Below are 27,909 nucleotides of genomic sequence, written 5' to 3'. Positions count from 1 at the left end.
CCTCGTTAGTATAGTGGACAGTATCTCCGCCTGTCACGCGGAAGACCGGGGTTCGATTCCCCGACGGGGAGGTCTAATTCTTTACTGCTGCCCAAAGACCCATTCAAAAGTTATTGCTCCAGCTACAAGTGACACAAAGAGCTGGCCAGGGTCCCGGGAGACATTTTTGAGCAAAAGAATTGCGTTGGCCGGGAATCGAACCCGGGTCAACTGCTTGGAAGGCAGCTATGCTCACCACTATACCACCAACGCAGGCATTTTGCTTGTTTGCTGAACGCCACCTTAGGCGGTCAATGCTCCCAACACATTTTCAGCGACTGTGTCCAGAGGAACTGAAACTCTGTCTGTTTGGACTCGCAACTGAAAAAAATGCATTAACCTATGGACTCTACCTACCAATCTCTTCATTGAAAAACAAGCTCTCTAATTCAGTGACATTCCACAATTTATACAGACACTTCATATTTATTTATATAATAGATGTTCTGTTGGCTTCTTTGAAGCGATATGACTCATGAGGTCGTACCTGCAAATGGGAAGGATGTTTGCGGCGAGCAGCAGTTGCGCTGATCGGGTGCGACGCCAGCCTTCTGCAACTCCTCGTTAGTATAGTGGACAGTATCTCCGCCTGTCACGCGGAAGACCGGGGTTCGATTCCCCGACGGGGAGGTCTAGTCCTTTACTGCTGCCCAAAGACCCATTCAAAAGTTATTGCTCCATTTACAAGTGACACAAAGAGCTGGCCAGGGGCCCCGGGCGACAATTTTGAGCAAAAGAATTGTGTTGGCCGGGAATCAAACCCGGGTCAACTGCTTGGAAGGCAGCTATGCTCACCACTATACCACCAACGCAGGCATTTTGCTTGTTTGCTGAACGCCACCTTAGGCGGTCAATGCTCCCAACACATTATCAGCGACTGTGTGCAGAGGAACTGAAACTCTGTCTGTTTGGACTCGCAACTGAAAAAAAATGCATTAACCTATGGACTCTACCTACCAATCTCTTCATTGAAAAACAAGCTCTCTAATTCAGTGACATTCCACAATTTATACAGACACTTCATATTTATTTATATAATAGATGTTCTGTTGGCTTCTTTGAAGCGATATGACTCATGAGGCCGTACCTGCAAATGGGAAGCCTGTTTGCGACGAGCAGCAGTTGCGCTGATCGGGTGCGACGCCTCCTTCCGCAACTCCTCGTTAGTATAGTGGACAGTATCTCCGCCTGTCACGCGGAAGACCGGGGTTCGATTCCCCGACGGGGAGGTCTAATTCTTTACTGCTGCCCAAAGACCCATTCAAAAGTTATTGCTCCAGCTACAAGTGACACAAAGAGCTGGCCAGGGTCCCGGGAGACATTTTTGAGCAAAAGAATTGCGTTGGCCGGGAATCGAACCCGGGTCAACTGCTTGGAAGGCAGCTATGCTCACCACTATACCACCAACGCAGGCATTTTGCTTGTTTGCTGAACGCCACCTTAGGCGGTCAATGCTCCCAACACATTTTCAGCGACTGTGTCCAGAGGAACTGAAACTCTGTCTGTTTGGACTCGCAACTGAAAAAAATGCATTAACCTATGGACTCTACCTACCAATCTCTTCATTGAAAAACAAGCTCTCTAATTCAGTGACATTCCACAATTTATACAGACACTTCATATTTATTTATATAATAGATGTTCTGTTGGCTTCTTTGAAGCGATATGACTCATGAGGTCGTACCTGCAAATGGGAAGGATGTTTGCGGCGAGCAGCAGTTGCGCTGATCGGGTGCGACGCCAGCCTTCTGCAACTCCTCGTTAGTATAGTGGACAGTATCTCCGCCTGTCACGCGGAAGACCGGGGTTCGATTCCCCGACGGGGAGGTCTAGTCCTTTACTGCTGCCCAAAGACCCATTCAAAAGTTATTGCTCCATTTACAAGTGACACAAAGAGCTGGCCAGGGGCCCCGGGCGACAATTTTGAGCAAAAGAATTGTGTTGGCCGGGAATCAAACCCGGGTCAACTGCTTGGAAGGCAGCTATGCTCACCACTATACCACCAACGCAGGCATTTTGCTTGTTTGCTGAACGCCACCTTAGGCGGTCAATGCTCCCAACACATTATCAGCGACTGTGTGCAGAGGAACTGAAACTCTGTCTGTTTGGACTCGCAACTGAAAAAAATGCATTAACCTATGGACTCTACCTACCAATCTCTTCATTGAAAAACAAGCTCTCTAATTCAGTGACATTCCACAATTTATACAGACACTTCATATTTATTTATATAATAGATGTTCTGTTGGCTTCTTTGAAGCGATATGACTCATGAGGCCGTACCTGCAAATGGGAAGCCTGTTTGCGACGAGCAGCAGTTGCGCTGATCGGGTGCGACGCCTCCTTCCGCAACTCCTCGTTAGTATAGTGGACAGTATCTCCGCCTGTCACGTGGAAGACCGGGGTTCGATTCCCCGACGGGGAGGTCTAATTCTTTACTGCTGCCCAAAGACCCATTCAAAAGTTATTGCTCCAGCTACAAGTGACACAAAGAGCTGGCCAGGGTCCCGGGAGACATTTTTGAGCAAAAGAATTGCGTTGGCCGGGAATCGAACCCGGGTCAACTGCTTGGAAGGCAGCTATGCTCAAGGATGCCGGAAGGATGTTTGCGGCGAGCAGCAGTTGCGCTGATCGGGTGCGACGCCAGCCTTCTGCAACTCCTCGTTAGTATAGTGGACAGTATCTCCGCCTGTCACGCGGAAGACCGGGGTTCGATTCCCCGACGGGGAGGTCTAGTCCTTTACTGCTGCCCAAAGACCCATTCAAAAGTTATTGCTCCATTTACAAGTGACACAAAGAGCTGGCCAGGGGCCCCGGGCGACAGTTTTGAGCAAAAGAATTGCGTTGGTCGGAATCGAACCCGGGTCAACTTCTTGGAAGGCAGCTATGCTCACCACTATACCACCAACGCAGGCATTTTGCTTGTTTGCTGAACGCCACCTTACGCGGCCAATGCTCCCAACACATTATCAGTGACTGTGTGCAGAGGAACTGAAACTCTGTCTGTTTGGACTCGCAACTGAAAAAAATGCATTAACCTATGGACTCTACCTACCAATCTCTTCATTGAAAAACAAGCTCTCTAATTCAGTGACATTCCACAATTTATACAGACACTTCATATTTATTTATATAATAGATGTTCTGTTGGCTTCTTTGAAGCGATATGACTCATGAGGCCGTACCTGCAAATGGGAAGCCTGTTTGCGGCGAGCAGCAGTTGCGCTGATCGGGTGCGACGCCAGCCTTCTGCAACTCCTCGTTAGTATAGTGGACAGTATCTCCGCCTGTCACGCGGAAGACCGGGGTTCGATTCCCCGACGGGGAGGTCTAGTCCTTTACTTCTGCCCAAAGACCCATTCAAAAGTTATTGCTCCATTTACAAGTGACACAAAGAGCTGGCCAGGGGCCCCGGGCGACAGTTTTGAGCAAAAGAATTGCGTTGGTCGGGAATCGAACCCGGGTCATCTGCTTGGAAGGCAGCTATGCTCACCACTATACCACCAACGCAGGCATTTTGCTTGTTTGCTGAACGCCACCTTACGCGGTCAATGCTCCCAACACATTATCAGTGACTGTGTGCAGAGGAACTGAAACTCTGTCTGTTTGGACCAGCAACTGAAAAAAATGCATTAACCTATGGACCTGACCTACAAATCTCTTCATTGAAAAACAAGCTCTCTAATTCAGTGACATTCCACAATTTATACAGACACTTCATATTTATTTATATAATAGATGTTCTGTTGGCTTCTTTGAAGCGATATGACTCATGAGGCCGTACCTGCAAATGGGAAGCCTGTTTGCGACGAGCAGCAGTTGCGCTGATCGGGTGCGACGCCTCCTTCCGCAACTCCTCGTTAGTATAGTGGACAGTATCTCCGCCTGTCACGCGGAAGACCGGGGTTCGATTCCCCGACGGGGAGGTCTAATTCTTTACTGCTGCCCAAAGACCCATTCAAAAGTTATTGCTCCAGCTACAAGTGACACAAAGAGCTGGCCAGGGTCCCGGGAGACATTTTTGAGCAAAAGAATTGCGTTGGCCGGGAATCGAACCCGGGTCAACTGCTTGGAAGGCAGCTATGCTCACCACTATACCACCAACGCAGGCATTTTGCTTGTTTGCTGAACGCCACCTTAGGCGGTCAATGCTCCCAACACATTTTCAGCGACTGTGTCCAGAGGAACTGAAACTCTGTCTGTTTGGACTCGCAACTGAAAAAAATGCATTAACCTATGGACTCTACCTACCAATCTCTTCATTGAAAAACAAGCTCTCTAATTCAGTGACATTCCACAATTTATACAGACACTTCATATTTATTTATATAATAGATGTTCTGTTGGCTTCTTTGAAGCGATATGACTCATGAGGTCGTACCTGCAAATGGGAAGGATGTTTGCGGCGAGCAGCAGTTGCGCTGATCGGGTGCGACGCCAGCCTTCTGCAACTCCTCGTTAGTATAGTGGACAGTATCTCCGCCTGTCACGCGGAAGACCGGGGTTCGATTCCCCGACGGGGAGGTCTAGTCCTTTACTGCTGCCCAAAGACCCATTCAAAAGTTATTGCTCCATTTACAAGTGACACAAAGAGCTGGCCAGGGGCCCCGGGCGACAATTTTGAGCAAAAGAATTGTGTTGGCCGGGAATCAAACCCGGGTCAACTGCTTGGAAGGCAGCTATGCTCACCACTATACCACCAACGCAGGCATTTTGCTTGTTTGCTGAACGCCACCTTAGGCGGTCAATGCTCCCAACACATTATCAGCGACTGTGTGCAGAGGAACTGAAACTCTGTCTGTTTGGACTCGCAACTGAAAAAAATGCATTAACCTATGGACTCTACCTACCAATCTCTTCATTGAAAAACAAGCTCTCTAATTCAGTGACATTCCACAATTTATACAGACACTTCATATTTATTTATATAATAGATGTTCTGTTGGCTTCTTTGAAGCGATATGACTCATGAGGCCGTACCTGCAAATGGGAAGCCTGTTTGCGACGAGCAGCAGTTGCGCTGATCGGGTGCGACGCCTCCTTCCGCAACTCCTCGTTAGTATAGTGGACAGTATCTCCGCCTGTCACGTGGAAGACCGGGGTTCGATTCCCCGACGGGGAGGTCTAATTCTTTACTGCTGCCCAAAGACCCATTCAAAAGTTATTGCTCCAGCTACAAGTGACACAAAGAGCTGGCCAGGGTCCCGGGAGACATTTTTGAGCAAAAGAATTGCGTTGGCCGGGAATCGAACCCGGGTCAACTGCTTGGAAGGCAGCTATGCTCAAGGATGCCGGAAGGATGTTTGCGGCGAGCAGCAGTTGCGCTGATCGGGTGCGACGCCAGCCTTCTGCAACTCCTCGTTAGTATAGTGGACAGTATCTCCGCCTGTCACGCGGAAGACCGGGGTTCGATTCCCCGACGGGGAGGTCTAGTCCTTTACTGCTGCCCAAAGACCCATTCAAAAGTTATTGCTCCATTTACAAGTGACACAAAGAGCTGGCCAGGGGCCCCGGGCGACAGTTTTGAGCAAAAGAATTGCGTTGGTCGGAATCGAACCCGGGTCAACTTCTTGGAAGGCAGCTATGCTCACCACTATACCACCAACGCAGGCATTTTGCTTGTTTGCTGAACGCCACCTTACGCGGCCAATTCTCCCAACACATTATCAGTGACTGTGTGCAGAGGAACTGAAACTCTGTCTGTTTGGACTCGCAACTGAAAAAAATGCATTAACCTATGGACTCTACCTACCAATCTCTTCATTGAAAAACAAGCTCTCTAATTCAGTGACATTCCACAATTTATACAGACACTTCATATTTATTTATATAATAGATGTTCTGTTGGCTTCTTTGAAGCGATATGACTCATGAGGCCGTACCTGCAAATGGGAAGCCTGTTTGCGGCGAGCAGCAGTTGCGCTGATCGGGTGCGACGCCAGCCTTCTGCAACTCCTCGTTAGTATAGTGGACAGTATCTCCGCCTGTCACGCGGAAGACCGGGGTTCGATTCCCCGACGGGGAGGTCTAGTCCTTTACTTCTGCCCAAAGACCCATTCAAAAGTTATTGCTCCATTTACAAGTGACACAAAGAGCTGGCCAGGGGCCCCGGGCGACAGTTTTGAGCAAAAGAATTGCGTTGGTCGGGAATCGAACCCGGGTCATCTGCTTGGAAGGCAGCTATGCTCACCACTATACCACCAACGCAGGCATTTTGCTTGTTTGCTGAACGCCACCTTACGCGGTCAATGCTCCCAACACATTATCAGTGACTGTGTGCAGAGGAACTGAAACTCTGTCTGTTTGGACCAGCAACTGAAAAAAATGCATTAACCTATGGACCTGACCTACAAATCTCTTCATTGAAAAACAAGCTCTCTAATTCAGTGACATTCCTCAATTTATACAGACACTTTATATTTAATTATATATTACATGTTCTGTTGGCTTCTTTGAAGCGATATGACTCATGAGGCCGTACCTGCAAATGGGAAGGATGTTTGCGGCGAGCAGCAGTTGCGCTGATCGGGTGCGACGCCAGCCTTCTGCAACTCCTCGTTAGTATAGTGGACAGTATCTCCGCCTGTCACGCGGAAGACCGGGGTTCGATTCCCCGACGGGGAGGTCTAGTCCTTTACTGCTGCCCAAAGACCCATTCAAAAGTTATTGCTCCATTTACAAGTGACACAAAGAGCTGGCCAGGGGCCCCGGGCGACAGTTTTGAGCAAAAGAATTGCGTTGGTTGGAATCGAACCCGGGTCAACTTCTTGGAAGGCAGCTATGCTCACCACTATACCACCAACGCAGGCATTTTGCTTGTTTGCTGAACGCCACCTTACGCGGCCAATGCTCCCAACACATTATCAGTGACTGTGTGCAGAGGAACTGAAACTCTGTCTGTTTGGACTCGCAACTGAAAAAAATGCATTAACCTATGGACTCTACCTACCAATCTCTTCATTGAAAAACAAGCTCTCTAATTCAGTGACATTCCACAATTTATACAGACACTTCATATTTATTTATATAATAGATGTTCTGTTGGCTTCTTTGAAGCGATATGACTCATGAGGCCGTACCTGCAAATGGGAAGCCTGTTTACAGCGAGCAGCAGTTGCGCTGATCGGGTGCGACGCCAGCCTTCTGCAACTCCTCGTTAGTATAGTGGACAGTATCTCCGCCTGTCACGCGGAAGACCGGGGTTCGATTCCCCGACGGGGAGGTCTAGTCCTTTACTGCTGCCCAAAGACCCATTCAAAAGTTATTGCTCCATTTACAAGTGACACAAAGAGCTGGCCAGGGGCCCCGGGTGACAGTTTTGAGCAAAAGAATTGCGTTGGTCGGGAATCGAACCCGGGTCAACTTCTTGGAAGGCAGCTATGCTCACCACTATACCACCAACGCAGGCATTTTGCTTGTTTGCTGAACGCCACCTTACGCGGTCAATGCTCCCAACACATTATCAGTGACTGTGTGCAGAGGAACTGAAACTCTGTCTGTTTGGACTCGCAACTGAAAAAAATGCATTAACCTATGGACTCTACCTACCAATCTCTTCATTGAAAAACAAGCTCTCTAATTCAGTGACATTCCACAATTTATACAGACACTTCATATTTATTTATATAATAGATGTTCTGTTGGCTTCTTTGAAGCGATATGACTCATGAGGCCGTACCTGCAAATGGGAAGCCTGTTTGCGGCGAGCAGCAGTTGCGCTGATCGGGTGCGACGCCAGCCTTCCGCAACTCCTCGTTAGTATAGTGGACAGTATCTCCGCCTGTCACGCGGAAGACCGGGGTTCGATTCCCCGACGGGGAGGTCTAATTCTTTACTGCTGCCCAAAGACCCATTCAAAAGTTATTGCTCCAGCTACAAGTGACACAAAGAGTTGGCCAGGGTCCCGGGAGACATTTTTGAGCAAAAGAATTGCGTTGGCAGGGAATCGAACCCGGGTCAACTGCTTGGAAGGCAGCTATGCTCACCACTATACCACCAACGCAGGCATTTTGCTTCTTTTCTGAACGCCACCTTAGGCGGTCAATGCTCCCAACACATTTTCAGCGACTGTGTGCAGAGGAACTGAAACTCTGTCTGTTTGGACTCGCAACTGAAAAAAATGCATTAACCTATGGACTCTACCTACCAATCTCTTCATTGAAAAACAAGCTCTCTAATTCAGTGACATTCCACAATTTATACAGACACTTCATATTTATTTATATAATAGATGTTCTGTTGGCTTCTTTGAAGCGATATGACTCATGAGGCCGTACCTGCAAATGGGAAGCCTGTTTGCAGCGAGCAGCAGTTGCGCTGATCGGGTGCGATGCCTCCTTCCGCAACTCCTCGTTAGTATAGTGGACAGTATCTCCGCCTGTCACGTGGAAGACCGGGGTTCGATTCCCCGACGGGGAGGTCTAATTCTTTTTGCTGCTGCCCAAAGACCCATTCAAAAGTTATTGCTCCAGCTACAAGTGACACAAAGAGCTGGCCAGGGTCCCGGGAGACATTTTTGAGCAAAAGAATTGCGTTGGCCGGGAATCGAACCCGGGTCAACTGCTTGGAAGGCAGCTATGCTCACCACTATACCACCAACGCAGGCATTTTGCTTGTTTGCTGAACGCCACCTTACGCGGTCAATGCTCCCAACACATTTTCAGTGACTGTGTGCAGAGGAACTGAAACTCTGTCTGTTTGGACTCGCAACTGAAAAAAATGCATTAACCTATGGACTCTACCTACCAATCTCTTCATTGAAAAACAAGCTCTCTAATTCAGTGACATTCCACAATTTATACAGACACTTCATATTTATTTATATAATAGATGTTCTGTTGGCTTCTTTGAAGCGATATGACTCATGAGGCCGTACCTGCAAATGGGAAGGATGCTTGCGGCGAGCAGCAGTTGCGCTGATCGGGTGCGACGCCAGCCTTCTGCAACTCCTCGTTAGTATAGTGGACAGTATCTCCGCCTGTCACGCGGAAGACCGGGGTTCGATTCCCCGACGGGGAGGTCTAGTCCTTTACTGCTGCCCAAAGACCCATTCAAAAGTTATTGCTCCATTTACAAGTGACACAAAGAGCTGGCCAGGGGCCCCGGGCGACAGTTTTGAGCAAAAGAATTGCGTTGGTCGGAATCGAACCCGGGTCAACTTCTTGGAAGGCAGCTATGCTCACCACTATACCACCAACGCAGGCATTTTGCTTGTTTGCTGAACGCCACCTTACGCGGCCAATGCTCCCAACACATTATCAGTGACTGTGTGCAGAGGAACTGAAACTCTGTCTGTTTGGACTCGCAACTGAAAAAAATGCATTAACCTATGGACTCTACCTACCAATCTCTTCATTGAAAAACAAGCTCTCTAATTCAGTGACATTCCACAATTTATACAGACACATCATATTTATTTATATAATAGATGTTCTGTTGGCTTCTTTGAAGCGATATGACTCATGAGGCCGTACCTGCAAATGGGAAGGATGTTTGCGGCGAGCAGCAGTTGCGCTGATCGGGTGCGACGCCAGCCTTCTGCAACTCCTCGTTAGTATAGTGGACAGTATCTCCGCCTGTCACGCGTAAGACCGGGGTTCGATTCCCCGACGGGGAGGTCTAGTCCTTTACTGCTGCCCAAAGACCCATTCAAAAGTTATTGCTCCATTTACAAGTGACACAAAGAGCTGGCCAGGGGCCCCGGGAGACAGTTTTGAGCAAAAGAATTGCGTTGGCCGGGAATCGAACCCGGGTCAACTGCTTGGAAGGCAGCTATGCTCACCACTATACCACCAATGCAGGCATTTTGCTTGTTTGCTGAACGCCACCTTAGGCGGTCAATGCTCCCAACACATTTTCAGCGACTGTGTGCAGAGGAACTGAAACTCTGTCTGTTTGGACTCGCAACTGAAAAAAATGCATTAACCTATGGACTCTACCTACCAATCTCTTCATTGAAAAACAAGCTCTCTAATTCAGTGACATTCCACAATTTATACAGACACTTCATATTTATTTATATAATAGATGTTCTGTTGGCTTCTTTGAAGCGATATGACTCATGAGGCCGTACCTGCAAATGGGAAGGATGTTTGCGGCGAGCAGCAGTTGCGCTGATCGGGTGCGACGCCAGCCTTCTGCAACTCCTCGTTAGTATAGTGGACAGTATCTCCGCCTGTCACGCGGAAGACCGGGGTTCGATTCCCCGACGGGGAGGTCTAGTCCTTTACTGCTGCCCAAAGACCCATTCAAAAGTTATTGCTCCATTTACAAGTGACACAAAGAGCTGGCCAGGGGCCCCGGGAGACAGTTTTGAGCAAAAGAATTGCGTTGGCCGGGAATCGAACCCGGGGCAACTGCTTGGAAGGCAGCTATGCTCACCACTATACCACCAACGCAGGCATTTTGCTTGTTTGCTGAACGCCACCTTACGCGGTCAATGCTCCCAACACATTATCAGTGACTGTGTGCAGAGGAACTGAAACTCTGTCTGTTTGGACTCGCAACTGAAAAAAATGCATTAACCTATGGACTCTACCTACCAATCTCTTCATTGAAAAACAAGCTCTCTAATTCAGTGACATTCCACAATTTATACAGACACTTCATATTTATTTATATAATAGATGTTCTGTTGGCTTCTTTGAAGCGATATGACTCATGAGGCCGTACCTGCAAATGGGAAGCCTGTTTGCGGCGAGCAGCAGTTGCGCTGATCGGGTGCGACGCCTCCTTCCGCAACTCCTCGTTAGTATAGTGGACAGTATCTCCGCCTGTCACGCGGAAGACCGGGGTTCGATTCCCCGACGGGGAGGTCTAACTCTTTACTGCTGCCCAAAGACCCATTCAAAAGTTATTGCTCCAGCTACAAGTGACACAAAGAGTTGGCCAGGGCCCCGGGAGACATTTTTGAGCAAAAGAATTGCGTTGGCCGGGAATCGAACCCGGGTCAACTGCTTGGAAGGCAGCTATGCTTACCACTATACCACCAACGCAGGCATTTTGCTTGTTTGCTGAACGCCACCTTAGGCGGTCAATGCTCCCAACACATTTTCAGCGACTGTGTGCAGAGGAACTGAAACTCTGTCTGTTTGGACTCGCAACTGAAAAAAATGCATTAACCTATGGACTCTACCTACCAATCTCTTCATTGAAAAACAAGCTCTCTAATTCAGTGACATTCCACAATTTATACAGACACTTCATATTTATTTATATAATAGATGTTCTGTTGGCTTCTTTGAAGCGATATGACTCATGAGGCCGTACCTGCAAATGGGAAGGATGTTTGCGGCGAGCAGCAGTTGCGCTGATCGGGTGCGACGCCAGCCTTCTGCAACTCCTCGTTAGTATAGTGGACAGTATCTCCGCCTGTCACGCGTAAGACCGGGGTTCGATTCCCCGACGGGGAGGTCTAGTCCTTTACTGCTGCCCAAAGACCCATTCAAAAGTTATTGCTCCATTTACAAGTGACACAAAGAGCTGGCCAGGGGCCCCGGGCGACAGTTTTGAGCAAAAGAATTGCGTTGGTCGGAATCGAACCCCGGTCAACTTCTTGGAAGGCAGCTATGCTCACCACTATACCACCAACGCAGGCATTTTGCTTGTTTGCTGAACGCCACCTTACGCGGCCAATGCTCCCAACACATTATCAGTGACTGTGTGCAGAGGAACTGAAACTCTGTCTGTTTGGACTCGCAACTGAAAAAAATGCATTAACCTATGGACTCTACCTACCAATCTCTTCATTGAAAAACAAGCTCTCTAATTCAGTGACATTCCACAATTTATACAGACACTTCATATTTATTTATATAATAGATGTTCTGTTGGCTTCTTTGAAGCGATATGACTCATGAGGCCGTACCTGCAAATGGGAAGCCTGTTTGCGGCGAGCAGCAGTTGCGCTGATCGGGTGCGAGGCCAGCCTTCTGCAACTCCTCGTTAGTATAGTGGACAGTATCTCCGCCTGTCACGCGGAAGACCGGGGTTCGATTCCCCGACGGGGAGGTCTAGTCCTTTACTGCTGCCCAAAGACCCATTCAAAAGTTATTGCTCCATTTACAAGTGACACAAAGAGCTGGCCAGGGGCCCCGGGCGACAGTTTTGAGCAAAAGAATTGCGTTGGTCGGGAATCGAACCCGGGTCAACTTCTTGGAAGGCAGCTATGCTCACCACTATACCACCAACGCAGGCATTTTGCTTGTTTGCTCAACGCCACCTTACGCGGTCAATGCTCCCAACACATTATCAGTGACTGTGTGCAGAGGAACTGAAACTCTGTCTGTTTGGACTCGCAACTGAAAAAAATGCATTAACCTATGGACTCTACCTACCAATCTCTTCATTGAAAAACAAGCTCTCTAATTCAGTGACATTCCTCAATTTATACAGACACTTTATATTTAATTATATTTTACATGTTCTGTTGGCTTCTCTTTGCTTCTGTGAAGCGATATGACTCATGAGGCCGTACCTGCAAATGGGAAGCCTGTTTGCGGCGAGCAGCAGTTGCGCTGATCGGGTGCGACGCCAGCCTTCCGCAACTCCTCGTTAGTATAGTGGACAGTATCTCCGCCTGTCACGCGGAAGACTGGGGTTCGATTCCCCGAAGGGGAGGTCTAATTCTTTACTGCTGCCCAAAGACCCATTCAAAAGTTATTGCTCCAGCTACAAGTGACACAAAGAGTTGGCCAGGGCCCCGGGAGACATTTTTGAGCAAAAGAATTGCGTTGGCCTGGAATCGAACCCGGGTCAACTGCTTGGAAGGCAGCTATGCTCACCACTATACCACCAACGCAGGCATTTTGCTTGTTTGCTGAACGCCACCTTAGGCGGTCAATGCTCCCAACACATTTTCAGCGACTGTGTGCAGAGGAACTGAAACTCTCTCTGTTTGGACTCGCAACTGAAAAAAATGCATTAACCTATGGACTCTACCTACCAATCTCTTCATTGAAAAACAAGCTCTCTAATTCAGTGATATTCCTCAATTTATACAGACACTTTATATTTAATTATATATTACATGTTCTGTTGGCTTCTCTTTGCTTCTGTGAAGCGATATGACTCATGAGGCCGTACCTGCAAATGGGAAGCCTGTTTGCGGCGAGCAGCAGTTGCGCTGATCGGGTGCGACGCCAGCCTTCCGCAACTCCTCGTTAGTATAGTGGACAGTATCTCCGCCTGTCACGCGGAAGACTGGGGTTCGATTCCCCGAAGGGGAGGTCTAATTCTTTACTGCTGCCCAAAGACCCATTCAAAAGTTATTGCTCCAGCTACAAGTGACACAAAGAGTTGGCCAGGGCCCCGGGAGACATTTTTGAGCAAAAGAATTGCGTTGGCCGGGAATCGAACCCGGGTCAACTGCTTGGAAGGCAGCTATGCTCACCACTATACCACCAACGCAGGCATTTTGCTTGTTTGCTGAACGCCACCTTACGCGGTCAATGCTCCCAACACATTATCAGTGACTGTGTGCAGAGGAACTGAAACTCTGTCTGTTTGGACCAGCAACTGAAAAAAATGCATTAACCTATGGACCTGACCTACCAATCTCTTCATTGAAAAACAAGCTCTCTAATTCAGTGATATTCCTCAATTTATACAGACACTTTATATTTAATTATATATTACATGTTCTGTTGGCTTCTCTTTGCTTCTGTGAAGCGATATGACTCATGAGGCCGTACCTGCAAATGGGAAGCCTGTTTGCGGCGAGCAGCAGTTGCGCTGATCGGGTGCGACGCCAGCCTTCTGCAACTCCTCGTTAGTATAGTGGACAGTATCTCCGCCTGTCACGCGGAAGACCGGGGTTCGATTCCCCGACGGGGAGGTCTAGTCCTTTACTGCTGCCCAAAGACCCATTCAAAAGTTATTGCTCCATTTACAAGTGACACAAAGAGCTGGCCAGGGGCCCCGGGCGACAGTTTTGAGCAAAAGAATTGCGTTGGTTGGAATCGAACCCGGGTCAACTTCTTGGAAGGCAGCTATGCTCACCACTATACCACCAACGCAGGCATTTTGCTTGTTTGCTGAACGCCACCTTACGCGGCCAATGCTCCCAACACATTATCAGTGACTGTGTGCAGAGGAACTGAAACTCTGTCTGTTTGGACTCGCAACTGAAAAAAATGCATTAACCTATGGACTCTACCTACCAATCTCTTCATTGAAAAACAAGCTCTCTAATTCAGTGACATTCCACAATTTATACAGACACTTCATATTTATTTATATAATAGATGTTCTGTTGGCTTCTTTGAAGCGATATGACTCATGAGGCCGTACCTGCAAATGGGAAGCCTGTTTACAGCGAGCAGCAGTTGCGCTGATCGGGTGCGACGCCAGCCTTCTGCAACTCCTCGTTAGTATAGTGGACAGTATCTCCGCCTGTCACGCGGAAGACCGGGGTTCGATTCCCCGACGGGGAGGTCTAGTCCTTTACTGCTGCCCAAAGACCCATTCAAAAGTTATTGCTCCATTTACAAGTGACACAAAGAGCTGGCCAGGGGCCCCGGGTGACAGTTTTGAGCAAAAGAATTGCGTTGGTCGGGAATCGAACCCGGGTCAACTTCTTGGAAGGCAGCTATGCTCACCACTATACCACCAACGCAGGCATTTTGCTTGTTTGCTGAACGCCACCTTACGCGGTCAATGCTCCCAACACATTATCAGTGACTGTGTGCAGAGGAACTGAAACTCTGTCTGTTTGGACTCGCAACTGAAAAAAATGCATTAACCTATGGACTCTACCTACCAATCTCTTCATTGAAAAACAAGCTCTCTAATTCAGTGACATTCCACAATTTATACAGACACTTCATATTTATTTATATAATAGATGTTCTGTTGGCTTCTTTGAAGCGATATGACTCATGAGGCCGTACCTGCAAATGGGAAGCCTGTTTGCGGCGAGCAGCAGTTGCGCTGATCGGGTGCGACGCCAGCCTTCCGCAACTCCTCGTTAGTATAGTGGACAGTATCTCCGCCTGTCACGCGGAAGACCGGGGTTCGATTCCCCGACGGGGAGGTCTAATTCTTTACTGCTGCCCAAAGACCCATTCAAAAGTTATTGCTCCAGCTACAAGTGACACAAAGAGTTGGCCAGGGTCCCGGGAGACATTTTTGAGCAAAAGAATTGCGTTGGCAGGGAATCGAACCCGGGTCAACTGCTTGGAAGGCAGCTATGCTCACCACTATACCACCAACGCAGGCATTTTGCTTCTTTTCTGAACGCCACCTTAGGCGGTCAATGCTCCCAACACATTTTCAGCGACTGTGTGCAGAGGAACTGAAACTCTGTCTGTTTGGACTCGCAACTGAAAAAAATGCATTAACCTATGGACTCTACCTACCAATCTCTTCATTGAAAAACAAGCTCTCTAATTCAGTGACATTCCACAATTTATACAGACACTTCATATTTATTTATATAATAGATGTTCTGTTGGCTTCTTTGAAGCGATATGACTCATGAGGCCGTACCTGCAAATGGGAAGCCTGTTTGCAGCGAGCAGCAGTTGCGCTGATCGGGTGCGATGCCTCCTTCCGCAACTCCTCGTTAGTATAGTGGACAGTATCTCCGCCTGTCACGTGGAAGACCGGGGTTCGATTCCCCGACGGGGAGGTCTAATTCTTTTTGCTGCTGCCCAAAGACCCATTCAAAAGTTATTGCTCCAGCTACAAGTGACACAAAGAGCTGGCCAGGGTCCCGGGAGACATTTTTGAGCAAAAGAATTGCGTTGGCCGGGAATCGAACCCGGGTCAACTGCTTGGAAGGCAGCTATGCTCACCACTATACCACCAACGCAGGCATTTTGCTTGTTTGCTGAACGCCACCTTACGCGGTCAATGCTCCCAACACATTTTCAGTGACTGTGTGCAGAGGAACTGAAACTCTGTCTGTTTGGACTCGCAACTGAAAAAAATGCATTAACCTATGGACTCTACCTACCAATCTCTTCATTGAAAAACAAGCTCTCTAATTCAGTGACATTCCACAATTTATACAGACACTTCATATTTATTTATATAATAGATGTTCTGTTGGCTTCTTTGAAGCGATATGACTCATGAGGCCGTACCTGCAAATGGGAAGGATGCTTGCGGCGAGCAGCAGTTGCGCTGATCGGTTGCGACGCCAGCCTTCTGCAACTCCTCGTTAGTATAGTGGACAGTATCTCCGCCTGTCACGCGGAAGACCGGGGTTCGATTCCCCGACGGGGAGGTCTAGTCCTTTACTGCTGCCCAAAGACCCATTCAAAAGTTATTGCTCCATTTACAAGTGACACAAAGAGCTGGCCAGGGGCCCCGGGCGACAGTTTTGAGCAAAAGAATTGCGTTGGTCGGAATCGAACCCGGGTCAACTTCTTGGAAGGCAGCTATGCTCACCACTATACCACCAACGCAGGCATTTTGCTTGTTTGCTGAACGCCACCTTACGCGGCCAATGCTCCCAACACATTATCAGTGACTGTGTGCAGAGGAACTGAAACTCTGTCTGTTTGGACTCGCAACTGAAAAAAATGCATTAACCTATGGACTCTACCTACCAATCTCTTCATTGAAAAACAAGCTCTCTAATTCAGTGACATTCCACAATTTATACAGACACATCATATTTATTTATATAATAGATGTTCTGTTGGCTTCTTTGAAGCGATATGACTCATGAGGCCGTACCTGCAAATGGGAAGGATGTTTGCGGCGAGCAGCAGTTGCGCTGATCGGGTGCGACGCCAGCCTTCTGCAACTCCTCGTTAGTATAGTGGACAGTATCTCCGCCTGTCACGCGTAAGACCGGGGTTCGATTCCCCGACGGGGAGGTCTAGTCCTTTACTGCTGCCCAAAGACCCATTCAAAAGTTATTGCTCCATTTACAAGTGACACAAAGAGCTGGCCAGGGGCCCCGGGAGACAGTTTTGAGCAAAAGAATTGCGTTGGCCGGGAATCGAACCCGGGTCAACTGCTTGGAAGGCAGCTATGCTCACCACTATACCACCAATGCAGGCATTTTGCTTGTTTGCTGAACGCCACCTTAGGCGGTCAATGCTCCCAACACATTTTCAGCGACTGTGTGCAGAGGAACTGAAACTCTGTCTGTTTGGACTCGCAACTGAAAAAAATGCATTAACCTATGGACTCTACCTACCAATCTCTTCATTGAAAAACAAGCTCTCTAATTCAGTGACATTCCACAATTTATACAGACACTTCATATTTATTTATATAATAGATGTTCTGTTGGCTTCTTTGAAGCGATATGACTCATGAGGCCGTACCTGCAAATGGGAAGGATGTTTGCGGCGAGCAGCAGTTGCGCTGATCGGGTGCGACGCCAGCCTTCTGCAACTCCTCGTTAGTATAGTGGACAGTATCTCCGCCTGTCACGCGGAAGACCGGGGTTCGATTCCCCGACGGGGAGGTCTAGTCCTTTACTGCTGCCCAAAGACCCATTCAAAAGTTATTGCTCCATTTACAAGTGACACAAAGAGCTGGCCAGGGGCCCCGGGAGACAGTTTTGAGCAAAAGAATTGCGTTGGCCGGGAATCGAACCCGGGGCAACTGCTTGGAAGGCAGCTATGCTCACCACTATACCACCAACGCAGGCATTTTGCTTGTTTGCTGAACGCCACCTTACGCGGTCAATGCTCCCAACACATTATCAGTGACTGTGTGCAGAGGAACTGAAACTCTGTCTGTTTGGACTCGCAACTGAAAAAAATGCATTAACCTATGGACTCTACCTACCAATCTCTTCATTGAAAAACAAGCTCTCTAATTCAGTGACATTCCACAATTTATACAGACACTTCATATTTATTTATATAATAGATGTTCTGTTGGCTTCTTTGAAGCGATATGACTCATGAGGCCGTACCTGCAAATGGGAAGCCTGTTTGCGGCGAGCAGCAGTTGCGCTGATCGGGTGCGACGCCTCCTTCCGCAACTCCTCGTTAGTATAGTGGACAGTATCTCCGCCTGTCACGCGGAAGACCGGGGTTCGATTCCCCGACGGGGAGGTCTAACTCTTTACTGCTGCCCAAAGACCCATTCAAAAGTTATTGCTCCAGCTACAAGTGACACAAAGAGTTGGCCAGGGCCCCGGGAGACATTTTTGAGCAAAAGAATTGCGTTGGCCGGGAATCGAACCCGGGTCAACTGCTTGGAAGGCAGCTATGCTTACCACTATACCACCAACGCAGGCATTTTGCTTGTTTGCTGAACGCCACCTTAGGCGGTCAATGCTCCCAACACATTTTCAGCGACTGTGTGCAGAGGAACTGAAACTCTGTCTGTTTGGACTCGCAACTGAAAAAAATGCATTAACCTATGGACTCTACCTACCAATCTCTTCATTGAAAAACAAGCTCTCTAATTCAGTGACATTCCACAATTTATACAGACACTTCATATTTATTTATATAATAGATGTTCTGTTGGCTTCTTTGAAGCGATATGACTCATGAGGCCGTACCTGCAAATGGGAAGGATGTTTGCGGCGAGCAGCAGTTGCGCTGATCGGGTGCGACGCCAGCCTTCTGCAACTCCTCGTTAGTATAGTGGACAGTATCTCCGCCTGTCACGCGTAAGACCGGGGTTCGATTCCCCGACGGGGAGGTCTAGTCCTTTACTGCTGCCCAAAGACCCATTCAAAAGTTATTGCTCCATTTACAAGTGACACAAAGAGCTGGCCAGGGGCCCCGGGCGACAGTTTTGAGCAAAAGAATTGCGTTGGTCGGAATCGAACCCCGGTCAACTTCTTGGAAGGCAGCTATGCTCACCACTATACCACCAACGCAGGCATTTTGCTTGTTTGCTGAACGCCACCTTACGCGGCCAATGCTCCCAACACATTATCAGTGACTGTGTGCAGAGGAACTGAAACTCTGTCTGTTTGGACTCGCAACTGAAAAAAATGCATTAACCTATGGACTCTACCTACCAATCTCTTCATTGAAAAACAAGCTCTCTAATTCAGTGACATTCCACAATTTATACAGACACTTCATATTTATTTATATAATAGATGTTCTGTTGGCTTCTTTGAAGCGATATGACTCATGAGGCCGTACCTGCAAATGGGAAGCCTGTTTGCGGCGAGCAGCAGTTGCGCTGATCGGGTGCGAGGCCAGCCTTCTGCAACTCCTCGTTAGTATAGTGGACAGTATCTCCGCCTGTCACGCGGAAGACCGGGGTTCGATTCCCCGACGGGGAGGTCTAGTCCTTTACTGCTGCCCAAAGACCCATTCAAAAGTTATTGCTCCATTTACAAGTGACACAAAGAGCTGGCCAGGGGCCCCGGGCGACAGTTTTGAGCAAAAGAATTGCGTTGGTCGGGAATCGAACCCGGGTCAACTTCTTGGAAGGCAGCTATGCTCACCACTATACCACCAACGCAGGCATTTTGCTTGTTTGCTCAACGCCACCTTACGCGGTCAATGCTCCCAACACATTATCAGTGACTGTGTGCAGAGGAACTGAAACTCTGTCTGTTTGGACTCGCAACTGAAAAAAATGCATTAACCTATGGACTCTACCTACCAATCTCTTCATTGAAAAACAAGCTCTCTAATTCAGTGACATTCCTCAATTTATACAGACACTTTATATTTAATTATATTTTACATGTTCTGTTGGCTTCTCTTTGCTTCTGTGAAGCGATATGACTCATGAGGCCGTACCTGCAAATGGGAAGCCTGTTTGCGGCGAGCAGCAGTTGCGCTGATCGGGTGCGACGCCAGCCTTCCGCAACTCCTCGTTAGTATAGTGGACAGTATCTCCGCCTGTCACGCGGAAGACTGGGGTTCGATTCCCCGAAGGGGAGGTCTAATTCTTTACTGCTGCCCAAAGACCCATTCAAAAGTTATTGCTCCAGCTACAAGTGACACAAAGAGTTGGCCAGGGCCCCGGGAGACATTTTTGAGCAAAAGAATTGCGTTGGCCGGGAATCGAACCCGGGTCAACTGCTTGGAAGGCAGCTATGCTCACCACTATACCACCAACGCAGGCATTTTGCTTGTTTGCTGAACGCCACCTTAGGCGGTCAATGCTCCCAACACATTTTCAGCGACTGTGTGCAGAGGAACTGAAACTCTCTCTGTTTGGACTCGCAACTGAAAAAAATGCATTAACCTATGGACTCTACCTACCAATCTCTTCATTGAAAAACAAGCTCTCTAATTCAGTGATATTCCTCAATTTATACAGACACTTTATATTTAATTATATATTACATGTTCTGTTGGCTTCTCTTTGCTTCTGTGAAGCGATATGACTCATGAGGCCGTACCTGCAAATGGGAAGCCTGTTTGCGGCGAGCAGCAGTTGCGCTGATCGGGTGCGACGCCAGCCTTCCGCAACTCCTCGTTAGTATAGTGGACAGTATCTCCGCCTGTCACGCGGAAGACTGGGGTTCGATTCCCCGAAGGGGAGGTCTAATTCTTTACTGCTGCCCAAAGACCCATTCAAAAGTTATTGCTCCAGCTACAAGTGACACAAAGAGTTGGCCAGGGCCCCGGGAGACATTTTTGAGCAAAAGAATTGCGTTGGCCGGGAATCGAACCCGGGTCAACTGCTTGGAAGGCAGCTATGCTCACCACTATACCACCAACGCAGGCATTTTGCTTGTTTGCTGAACGCCACCTTACGCGGTCAATGCTCCCAACACATTATCAGTGACTGTGTGCAGAGGAACTGAAACTCTGTCTGTTTGGACCAGCAACTGAAAAAAATGCATTAACCTATGGACCTGACCTACCAATCTCTTCATTGAAAAACAAGCTCTCTAATTCAGTGATATTCCTCAATTTATACAGACACTTTATATTTAATTATATATTACATGTTCTGTTGGCTTCTCTTTGCTTCTGTGAAGCGATATGACTCATGAGGCCGTACCTGCAAATGGGAAGCCTGTTTGCGGCGAGCAGCAGTTGCGCTGATCGGGTGCGACGCCAGCCTTCTGCAACTCCTGGTTAGTATAGTGGACAGTATCTCCGCCTGTCATGCGGAAGACCGGGGTTCGATTCCCCGAAGGGGAGGTCTAATTCTTTACTGCTGCCCAAAGACCCATTCAAAAGTTATTGCTCCAGCTACAAGTGACACAAAGAGTTGGCCAGGGCCCCGGGAGACATTTTTGAGCAAAAGAATTGCGTTGGCCGGGAATCGAACCCGGGTCAACTGCTTGGAAGGCAGCTATGCTCACCACTATACCACCAACGCAGGCATTTTGCTTGTTTGCTGAACGCCACCTTAGGCGGTCAATGCTCCCAATACATTTTCAGCGACTGTGTGCAGAGGAACTGAAACTCTGTCTGTTTGGACTCGCAACTGAAAAAAATGCATTAACCTATGGACTCTACCTACCAATCTCTTCATTGAAAAACAAGCTCTCTAATTCAGTGACATTCCACAATTTATACAGACACTTCATATTTATTTATATAATAGATGTTCTGTTGGCTTCTTTGAAGCGATATGACTCATGAGGCCGTACCTGCAAATGGGAAGCCTGTTTGCAACGAGCAGCAGTTGCGCTGATCGGGTGCGACGCCTCCTTCCGCAACTCCTCGTTAGTATAGTGGACAGTATCTCCGCCTGTCACGCGGAAGACCGGGGTTCGATTCCCCGACGGGGAGGTCTAATTCTTTACTGCTGCCCAAAGACCCATTCAAAAGTTATTGCTCCAGCTACAAGTGACACAAAGAGCTGCCCAGGGTCCCGGGAGACATTTTTGAGCAAAAGAATTGCGTTGGCCGGGAATCGAACCCGGGTCAACTGCTTGGAAGGCAGCTATGCTCACCACTATACCACCAACGCAGGCATTTTGCATGTTTGCTGAACGCCACCTTAGGCGGTCAATGCTCCCAACACATTTTCAGCGACTGTGTGCAGAGGAACTGAAACTCTGTCTGTTTGGACTCGCAACTGAAAAAAATGCATTAACCTATGGACTCTACCTACCAATCTCTTCATTGAAAAACAAGCTCTCTAATTCAGTGACATTCCACAATTTATACAGACACTTCATATTTATTTATATAATAGATGTTCTGTTGGCTTCTTTGAAGCGATATGACTCATGAAGCCGTACCTGCAAATGGGAAGGATGTTTGCGGCGAGCAGCAGTTGCGCTGATCGGGTGCGACGCCAGCCTTCTGCAACTCCTCGTTAGTATAGTGGACAGTATCTCCGCCTGTCACGCGGAAGACCGGGGTTCGATTCCCCGACGGGGAGGTCTAGTCCTTTACTGCTGCCCAAAGACCCATTCAAAAGTTATTGCTCCATTTACAAGTGACACAAAGAGCTGGCCAGGGGCCCCGGGAGACAGTTTTGAGCAAAAGAATTGCGTTGGCCGGGAATCGAACCCGGGTCAACTGCTTGGAAGGCAGCTATGCTCACCACTATACCACCAACGCAGGCATTTTGCTTGTTTGCTGAACGCCACCTTAGGCGGTCAATGCTCCCAACACATTTTCAGCGACTGTGTGCAGAGGAACTGAAACTCTGTCTGTTTGGACTCGCAACTGAAAAAAATGCATTAACCTATGGACTCTACCTACCAATCTCTTCATTGAAAAAGAAGCTCTCTAATTCAGTGACATTCCACAATTTATACAGACACTTCATATTTATTTATATAATAGATGTTCTGTTGGCTTCTTTGAAGCGTTATGACTCATGAGGCCGTACCTGCAAATGGGAAGCCTGTTTGCGGCGAGCAGCAGTTGCGCTGATCGGGTGCGACGCCTCCTTCCGCAACTCCTCGTTAGTATAGTGGACAGTATCTCCGCCTGTCACGTGGAAGACCGGGGTTCGATTCCCCGACGGGGAGGTCTAATTCTTTACTGCTGCCCAAAGACCCATTCAAAAGTTATTGCTCCAGCTACAAGTGACACAAAGAGCTGGCCAGGGTCCCGGAAGACATTTTTGAGCAAAAGAATTGCGTTGGCCGGGAATCGAACCCGGGTCATCTGCTTGGAAGGCAGCTATGCTCACCACTATACCACCAACGCAGGCATTTTGCTTGTTTGCTGAACGCCACCTTACCCGGTCAATGCTCCCAACACATTATCAGTGACTGTGTGCAGAGGAACTGAAACTCTGTCTGTTTGGACCAGCAACTGAAAAAAATGCATTAACCTATGGACCTGACCTACCAATCTCTTCATTGAAAAACAAGCTCTCTAATTCAGTGACATTCCTCAATTTATACAGACACTTTATATTTAATTATATTTTACATGTTCTGTTGGCTTCTCTTTGCTTCTGTGAAGCGATATGACTCATGAGGCCGTACCTGCAAATGGGAAGCCTGTTTGCGGCGAGCAGCAGTTGCGCTGATCGGGTGCGACGCCAGCCTTCCGCAACTCCTCGTTAGTATAGTGGACAGTATCTCCGCCTGTCACGCGGAAGACCGGGGTTCGATTCCCCGACGGGGAGGTCTAATTCTTTACTGCTGCCCAAAGACCCATTCAAAAGTTATTGCTCCAGCTACAAGTGACACAAAGAGTTGGCCAGGGCCCCGGGAGACATTTTTGAGCAAAAGAATTGCGTTGGCCGGGAATCGAACCTGGGTCAACTGCTTGGAAGGCAGCTATGCTCACCACTATACCACCAACGCAGGCATTTTGCTTGTTTGCTGAACGCCACCTTAGGCGGTCAATGCTCCCAACACATTTTCAGCGACTGTGTGCAGAGGAACTGAAACTCTGTCTGTTTGGACTCGCAACTGAAAAAAATGCATTAACCTATGGACTCTACCTACCAATCTCTTCATTGAAAAACAAGCTCTCTAATTCAGTGACATTCCACAATTTATACAGACACTTCATATTTATTTATATAATAGATGTTCTGTTGGCTTCTTTGAAGCGATATGACTCATGAGGCCGTACCTGCAAATGGGAAGGATGTTTGCGGCGAGCAGCAGTTGCGCTGATCGGGTGCGACGCCAGCCTTCTGCAACTCCTCGTTAGTATAGTGGACAGTATCTCCGCCTGTCACGCGTAAGACCGGGGTTCGATTCCCCGACGGGGAGGTCTAGTCCTTTACTGCTGCCCAAAGACCCATTCAAAAGTTATTGCTCCATTTACAAGTGACACAAAGAGCTGGCCAGGGGCCCCGGGAGACAGTTTTGAGCAAAAGAATTGCGTTGGCCGGGAATCGAACCCGGGTCAACTGCTTGGAAGGCAGCTATGCTCACCACTATACCACCAACGCAGGAATTTTGCTTGTTTGCTGAACGCCACCTTACGCGGTCAATGCTCCCAACACATTATCAGTGACTGTGCAGAGGAACTGAAACTCTGTCTGTTTGGACCAGCAACTGAAAAAAATGCATTAACCTATGGACCTGACCTACCAATCTCTTCATTGAAAAACAAGCTCTCTAATTCAGTGACATTCCTCAATTTATACAGACACTTTATATTTAATTATATTTTACATGTTCTGTTGGCTTCTCTTTGCTTCTGTGAAGCGATATGGCTCATGAGGCCGTACCTGCAAATGGGAAGCCTGTTTGCGGCGAGCAGCAGTTGCCCTGATCGGGTGCGACGCCAGCCTTCCGCAACTCCTTGTTAGTATAGTGGACAGTATCTCCGCCTGTCACGCGGAAGACCGGGGTTCGATTCCCCGACGGGGAGGTCTAATTCTTTACTGCTGCCCAAAGACCCATTCAAAAGTTATTGCTCCATTTACAAGTGACACAAAGAGCTGGCCAGGGGCCCCGGGAGACAGTTTTGAGCAAAAGAATTGCATTGGCCGGGAATCGAACCCGGGTCAACTGCTTGGAAGGCAGCTATGCTCACCACTATACCACCAACGCAGGCATTTTGCTTGTTTGCTGAACGCCACCTTAGGCGGTCAATGCTCCCAAAACATTTTCAGCGACTGTGTGCAGAGGAACTGAAACTCTGTCTGTTTGGACTCGCAACTGAAAAAAATGCATTAACCTATGGACTCTACCTACCAATCTCTTCATTGAAAAACAAGCTCTCTAATTCAGTGACATTCCACAATTTATACAGACACTTCATATTTATTTATATAATAGATGTTCTGTTGGCTTCTTTGAAGCGATATGACTCATGAGGCCGTACCTGCAAATGGGAAGGATGTTTGCGGCGAGCAGCAGTTGCGCTGATCGGGTGCGACGCCAGCCTTCTGCAACTCCTCGTTAGTATAGTGGACAGTATCTCCGCCTGTCACGCGGAAGACCGGGGTTCGATTCCCCGACGGGGAGGTCTAGTCCTTTACTGCTGCCCAAAGACCCATTCAAAAGTTATTGCTCCATTTACAAGTGACACAAAGAGCTGGCCAGGGGCCCCGGGAGACAGTTTTGAGCAAAAGAATTGCGTTGGCCGGGAATCGAACCCGGGTCAACTGCTTGGAAGGCAGCTATGCTCACCACTATACCACCAACGCAGGCATTTTGCTTGTTTGCTGAACGCCACCTTAGGCGGTCAATGCTCCCAACACATTTTCAGCGACTGTGTGCAGAGGAACTGAAACTCTGTCTGTTTGGACTCGCAACTGAAAAAAATGCATTAACCTATGGACTCTACCTACCAATCTCTTCATTGAAAAAGAAGCTCTCTAATTCAGTGACATTCCACAATTTATACAGACACTTCATATTTATTTATATAATAGATGTTCTGTTGGCTTCTTTGAAGCGATATGACTCATGAGACCGTACCTGCAAATGGGAAGCCTGTTTGCGGCGAGCAGCAGTTGCGCTGATCGGGTGCGACGCCTCCTTCCGCAACTCCTCGTTAGTATAGTGGACAGTATCTCCGCCTGTCACGTGGAAGACCGGGGTTCGATTCCCCGACGGGGAGGTCTAATTCTTTACTGCTGCCCAAAGACCCATTCAAAAGTTATTGCTCCAGCTACAAGTGACACAAAGAGCTGGCCAGGGTCCCGGGAGACATTTTTGAGCAAAAGAATTGCGTTGGCCGGGAATCGAACCCGGGTCAACTGCTTGGAAGGCAGCTATGCTCACCACTATACCACCAACGCAGGCATTTTGCTTGTTTGCTGAATGCCACCTTACGCGGTCAATGCTCCCAACACATTATCAGTGACTGTGTGCAGAGGAACTGAAACTCTGTCTGTTTGGACCAGCAACTGAAAAAAATGCATTAACCTATGGACCTGACCTACCAATCTCTTCATTGAAAAACAAGCTCTCTAATTCAGTGACATTCCTCAATTTATACAGACACTTTATATTTATTTATATAATAGATGTTCTGTTGGCTTCTTTGAAGCGATATGACTCATGAGGCCGTACCTGCAAATGGGAAGGATGTTTGCGGCGAGCAGCAGTTGCGCTGATCGGGTGCGACGCCAGCCTTCTGCAACTCCTCGTTAGTATAGTGGACAGTATCTCCGCCTGTCACGCGGAAGACCGGGGTTCGATTCCCCGACGGGGAGGTCTAGTACTTTACTGCTGCCCAAAGACCCATTCAAAAGTTATTGCTCCATTTACAAGTGACACAAAGAGCTGGCCAGGGGCCCCGGGCGACAGTTTTGAGCAAAAGAATTGCGTTGGCCGGGAATCGAACCCGGGTCAACTGCTTGGAAGGCAGCTATGCTCACCACTATACCACCAACGCAGGGATTTTGCTTGTTTGCTGAACGCCACCTTAGGCGGTCAATGCTCCCAACACATTTTCAGCGACTGTGTGCAGAGGAACTGAAACTCTGTCTGTTTGGACCAGCAACTGAAAAAAATGCATTAACCTATGGACCTGACCTACAAATCTCTTCATTGAAAAACAAGCTCTCTAATTCAGTGACATTCCTCAATTTATACAGACACTTTATATTTAATTATATATTACATGTTCTGTTGGCTTCTCTTTGCTTCTGTGAAGCGATATGACTCATGAGGCCGTACCTGCAAATGGGAAGCCTGTTTGCGGCGAGCAGCAGTTGCGCTGATCGGGTGCGACGCCAGCCTTCCGCAACTCCTCGTTAGTATAGTGGACAGTATCTCCGCCTGTCACGCGGAAGACCGGGGTTCGATTCCCCGACGGGGAGGTCTAATTCTTTACTGCTGCCCAAAGACCCATTCAAAAGTTATTGCTCCAGCTACAAGTGAACATCCAGCTACAAGTTACACAAAGAGTTGGCCAGGGCCCCGGGAGACATTTTTGAGCAAAAGAATTGCGTTGGCCGAGAATCGAACCCGGGTCAACTGCTTGGAAGGCAGCTATGCTCACCACTATACCACCAACGCAGGCATTTTGCTTGTTTTCTGAACGCCACCTTAGGCGGTCAATGCTCCCAACACATTTTCAGCGACTGTGTGCAGAGGAACTGAAACTCTGTCTGTTTGGACTCGCAACTGAAAAAAATGCATTAACCTATGGACTCTACCTACCAATCTCTTCATTGAAAAACAAGCTCTCTAATTCAGTGACATTCCACAATTTATACAGACACTTCATATTTATTTATATAATAGATGTTCTGTTGGCTTCTTTGAAGCGATATGACTCATGAGGCCGTACCTGCAAATGGGAAGCCTGTTTGCGACGAGCAGCAGTTGCGCTGATCGGGTGCGACGTCTCCTTCCGCAACTCCTCGTTAGTATAGTGGACAGTATCTCCGCCTGTCACGCGGAAGACCGGGGTTCGATTCCCCGACGGGGAGGTCTAATTCTTTACTGCTGCCCAAAGACCCATTCAAAAGTTATTGCTCCAGCTACAAGTGACACAAAGAGCTGGCCAGGGTCCCGGGAGACATTTTTGAGCAAAAGAATTGCGTTGGCCGGGAATCGAACCCGGGTCAACTGCTTGGAAGGCAGCTATGCTCACCACTATACCACCAACGCAGGCATTTTGCTTGTTTGCT

At 48.2% G+C, this 27,909-nt stretch overlaps 39 non-coding genes across 39 annotated transcripts; 21 read left to right on the top strand and 18 right to left on the bottom strand.

Moving 5' to 3' along the window:
• Window positions 1-180: 180 nt before the first annotated feature.
• trnag-ucc (transfer RNA glycine (anticodon UCC)) lies at window positions 181-252 on the bottom strand. Its single transcript has one exon. It is a non-coding gene; the product is annotated as a tRNA-Gly (tRNA).
• Window positions 253-1,377: 1,125 nt separating this feature from the next.
• On the bottom strand, window positions 1,378-1,449 carry trnag-ucc (transfer RNA glycine (anticodon UCC)). Its single transcript has one exon. It is a non-coding gene; the product is annotated as a tRNA-Gly (tRNA).
• A 2,625-nt stretch (window positions 1,450-4,074) lies between these two features.
• trnag-ucc (transfer RNA glycine (anticodon UCC)) lies at window positions 4,075-4,146 on the bottom strand. The gene has a single exon. It is a non-coding gene; the product is annotated as a tRNA-Gly (tRNA).
• Window positions 4,147-6,591: 2,445 nt separating this feature from the next.
• trnad-guc (transfer RNA aspartic acid (anticodon GUC)) lies at window positions 6,592-6,663 on the top strand. The gene has a single exon. It is a non-coding gene; the product is annotated as a tRNA-Asp (tRNA).
• Window positions 6,664-7,189: 526 nt separating this feature from the next.
• Window positions 7,190-7,261, top strand: trnad-guc (transfer RNA aspartic acid (anticodon GUC)). Its single transcript has one exon. It is a non-coding gene; the product is annotated as a tRNA-Asp (tRNA).
• A 527-nt stretch (window positions 7,262-7,788) lies between these two features.
• trnad-guc (transfer RNA aspartic acid (anticodon GUC)) lies at window positions 7,789-7,860 on the top strand. The gene has a single exon. It is a non-coding gene; the product is annotated as a tRNA-Asp (tRNA).
• A 708-nt stretch (window positions 7,861-8,568) lies between these two features.
• Window positions 8,569-8,640, bottom strand: trnag-ucc (transfer RNA glycine (anticodon UCC)). Its single transcript has one exon. It is a non-coding gene; the product is annotated as a tRNA-Gly (tRNA).
• A 345-nt stretch (window positions 8,641-8,985) lies between these two features.
• Window positions 8,986-9,057, top strand: trnad-guc (transfer RNA aspartic acid (anticodon GUC)). The gene has a single exon. It is a non-coding gene; the product is annotated as a tRNA-Asp (tRNA).
• Window positions 9,058-10,182: 1,125 nt separating this feature from the next.
• On the top strand, window positions 10,183-10,254 carry trnad-guc (transfer RNA aspartic acid (anticodon GUC)). Its single transcript has one exon. It is a non-coding gene; the product is annotated as a tRNA-Asp (tRNA).
• Window positions 10,255-10,780: 526 nt separating this feature from the next.
• On the top strand, window positions 10,781-10,852 carry trnad-guc (transfer RNA aspartic acid (anticodon GUC)). The gene has a single exon. It is a non-coding gene; the product is annotated as a tRNA-Asp (tRNA).
• A 109-nt stretch (window positions 10,853-10,961) lies between these two features.
• Window positions 10,962-11,033, bottom strand: trnag-ucc (transfer RNA glycine (anticodon UCC)). The gene has a single exon. It is a non-coding gene; the product is annotated as a tRNA-Gly (tRNA).
• A 943-nt stretch (window positions 11,034-11,976) lies between these two features.
• trnad-guc (transfer RNA aspartic acid (anticodon GUC)) lies at window positions 11,977-12,048 on the top strand. Its single transcript has one exon. It is a non-coding gene; the product is annotated as a tRNA-Asp (tRNA).
• Window positions 12,049-13,374: 1,326 nt separating this feature from the next.
• Window positions 13,375-13,446, bottom strand: trnag-ucc (transfer RNA glycine (anticodon UCC)). Its single transcript has one exon. It is a non-coding gene; the product is annotated as a tRNA-Gly (tRNA).
• Window positions 13,447-13,801: 355 nt separating this feature from the next.
• trnad-guc (transfer RNA aspartic acid (anticodon GUC)) lies at window positions 13,802-13,873 on the top strand. The gene has a single exon. It is a non-coding gene; the product is annotated as a tRNA-Asp (tRNA).
• A 526-nt stretch (window positions 13,874-14,399) lies between these two features.
• Window positions 14,400-14,471, top strand: trnad-guc (transfer RNA aspartic acid (anticodon GUC)). The gene has a single exon. It is a non-coding gene; the product is annotated as a tRNA-Asp (tRNA).
• Window positions 14,472-14,998: 527 nt separating this feature from the next.
• trnad-guc (transfer RNA aspartic acid (anticodon GUC)) lies at window positions 14,999-15,070 on the top strand. The gene has a single exon. It is a non-coding gene; the product is annotated as a tRNA-Asp (tRNA).
• Window positions 15,071-15,778: 708 nt separating this feature from the next.
• trnag-ucc (transfer RNA glycine (anticodon UCC)) lies at window positions 15,779-15,850 on the bottom strand. The gene has a single exon. It is a non-coding gene; the product is annotated as a tRNA-Gly (tRNA).
• Window positions 15,851-16,195: 345 nt separating this feature from the next.
• trnad-guc (transfer RNA aspartic acid (anticodon GUC)) lies at window positions 16,196-16,267 on the top strand. The gene has a single exon. It is a non-coding gene; the product is annotated as a tRNA-Asp (tRNA).
• Window positions 16,268-17,392: 1,125 nt separating this feature from the next.
• trnad-guc (transfer RNA aspartic acid (anticodon GUC)) lies at window positions 17,393-17,464 on the top strand. Its single transcript has one exon. It is a non-coding gene; the product is annotated as a tRNA-Asp (tRNA).
• A 526-nt stretch (window positions 17,465-17,990) lies between these two features.
• On the top strand, window positions 17,991-18,062 carry trnad-guc (transfer RNA aspartic acid (anticodon GUC)). Its single transcript has one exon. It is a non-coding gene; the product is annotated as a tRNA-Asp (tRNA).
• Window positions 18,063-18,171: 109 nt separating this feature from the next.
• Window positions 18,172-18,243, bottom strand: trnag-ucc (transfer RNA glycine (anticodon UCC)). Its single transcript has one exon. It is a non-coding gene; the product is annotated as a tRNA-Gly (tRNA).
• A 943-nt stretch (window positions 18,244-19,186) lies between these two features.
• trnad-guc (transfer RNA aspartic acid (anticodon GUC)) lies at window positions 19,187-19,258 on the top strand. The gene has a single exon. It is a non-coding gene; the product is annotated as a tRNA-Asp (tRNA).
• A 718-nt stretch (window positions 19,259-19,976) lies between these two features.
• On the bottom strand, window positions 19,977-20,048 carry trnag-ucc (transfer RNA glycine (anticodon UCC)). The gene has a single exon. It is a non-coding gene; the product is annotated as a tRNA-Gly (tRNA).
• A 536-nt stretch (window positions 20,049-20,584) lies between these two features.
• trnag-ucc (transfer RNA glycine (anticodon UCC)) lies at window positions 20,585-20,656 on the bottom strand. Its single transcript has one exon. It is a non-coding gene; the product is annotated as a tRNA-Gly (tRNA).
• Window positions 20,657-21,192: 536 nt separating this feature from the next.
• On the bottom strand, window positions 21,193-21,264 carry trnag-ucc (transfer RNA glycine (anticodon UCC)). The gene has a single exon. It is a non-coding gene; the product is annotated as a tRNA-Gly (tRNA).
• A 344-nt stretch (window positions 21,265-21,608) lies between these two features.
• On the top strand, window positions 21,609-21,680 carry trnad-guc (transfer RNA aspartic acid (anticodon GUC)). Its single transcript has one exon. It is a non-coding gene; the product is annotated as a tRNA-Asp (tRNA).
• Window positions 21,681-21,789: 109 nt separating this feature from the next.
• On the bottom strand, window positions 21,790-21,861 carry trnag-ucc (transfer RNA glycine (anticodon UCC)). Its single transcript has one exon. It is a non-coding gene; the product is annotated as a tRNA-Gly (tRNA).
• Window positions 21,862-22,206: 345 nt separating this feature from the next.
• trnad-guc (transfer RNA aspartic acid (anticodon GUC)) lies at window positions 22,207-22,278 on the top strand. The gene has a single exon. It is a non-coding gene; the product is annotated as a tRNA-Asp (tRNA).
• A 110-nt stretch (window positions 22,279-22,388) lies between these two features.
• On the bottom strand, window positions 22,389-22,460 carry trnag-ucc (transfer RNA glycine (anticodon UCC)). The gene has a single exon. It is a non-coding gene; the product is annotated as a tRNA-Gly (tRNA).
• A 952-nt stretch (window positions 22,461-23,412) lies between these two features.
• Window positions 23,413-23,484, top strand: trnad-guc (transfer RNA aspartic acid (anticodon GUC)). Its single transcript has one exon. It is a non-coding gene; the product is annotated as a tRNA-Asp (tRNA).
• A 708-nt stretch (window positions 23,485-24,192) lies between these two features.
• Window positions 24,193-24,264, bottom strand: trnag-ucc (transfer RNA glycine (anticodon UCC)). The gene has a single exon. It is a non-coding gene; the product is annotated as a tRNA-Gly (tRNA).
• Window positions 24,265-25,216: 952 nt separating this feature from the next.
• On the top strand, window positions 25,217-25,288 carry trnad-guc (transfer RNA aspartic acid (anticodon GUC)). Its single transcript has one exon. It is a non-coding gene; the product is annotated as a tRNA-Asp (tRNA).
• Window positions 25,289-25,398: 110 nt separating this feature from the next.
• On the bottom strand, window positions 25,399-25,470 carry trnag-ucc (transfer RNA glycine (anticodon UCC)). Its single transcript has one exon. It is a non-coding gene; the product is annotated as a tRNA-Gly (tRNA).
• A 525-nt stretch (window positions 25,471-25,995) lies between these two features.
• Window positions 25,996-26,067, bottom strand: trnag-ucc (transfer RNA glycine (anticodon UCC)). Its single transcript has one exon. It is a non-coding gene; the product is annotated as a tRNA-Gly (tRNA).
• Window positions 26,068-26,412: 345 nt separating this feature from the next.
• Window positions 26,413-26,484, top strand: trnad-guc (transfer RNA aspartic acid (anticodon GUC)). The gene has a single exon. It is a non-coding gene; the product is annotated as a tRNA-Asp (tRNA).
• A 110-nt stretch (window positions 26,485-26,594) lies between these two features.
• trnag-ucc (transfer RNA glycine (anticodon UCC)) lies at window positions 26,595-26,666 on the bottom strand. Its single transcript has one exon. It is a non-coding gene; the product is annotated as a tRNA-Gly (tRNA).
• Window positions 26,667-27,021: 355 nt separating this feature from the next.
• trnad-guc (transfer RNA aspartic acid (anticodon GUC)) lies at window positions 27,022-27,093 on the top strand. The gene has a single exon. It is a non-coding gene; the product is annotated as a tRNA-Asp (tRNA).
• A 543-nt stretch (window positions 27,094-27,636) lies between these two features.
• Window positions 27,637-27,708, top strand: trnad-guc (transfer RNA aspartic acid (anticodon GUC)). The gene has a single exon. It is a non-coding gene; the product is annotated as a tRNA-Asp (tRNA).
• Window positions 27,709-27,817: 109 nt separating this feature from the next.
• On the bottom strand, window positions 27,818-27,889 carry trnag-ucc (transfer RNA glycine (anticodon UCC)). The gene has a single exon. It is a non-coding gene; the product is annotated as a tRNA-Gly (tRNA).
• Window positions 27,890-27,909: the final 20 nt, after the last annotated feature.

This window comes from Pseudorasbora parva, chromosome 2, assembly GCF_024679245.1.
Source record: "Pseudorasbora parva isolate DD20220531a chromosome 2, ASM2467924v1, whole genome shotgun sequence".
Taxonomy (NCBI): domain Eukaryota; kingdom Metazoa; phylum Chordata; class Actinopteri; order Cypriniformes; family Gobionidae; genus Pseudorasbora; species Pseudorasbora parva.
This window is presented reverse-complemented; position numbering and strand designations above follow the sequence as displayed.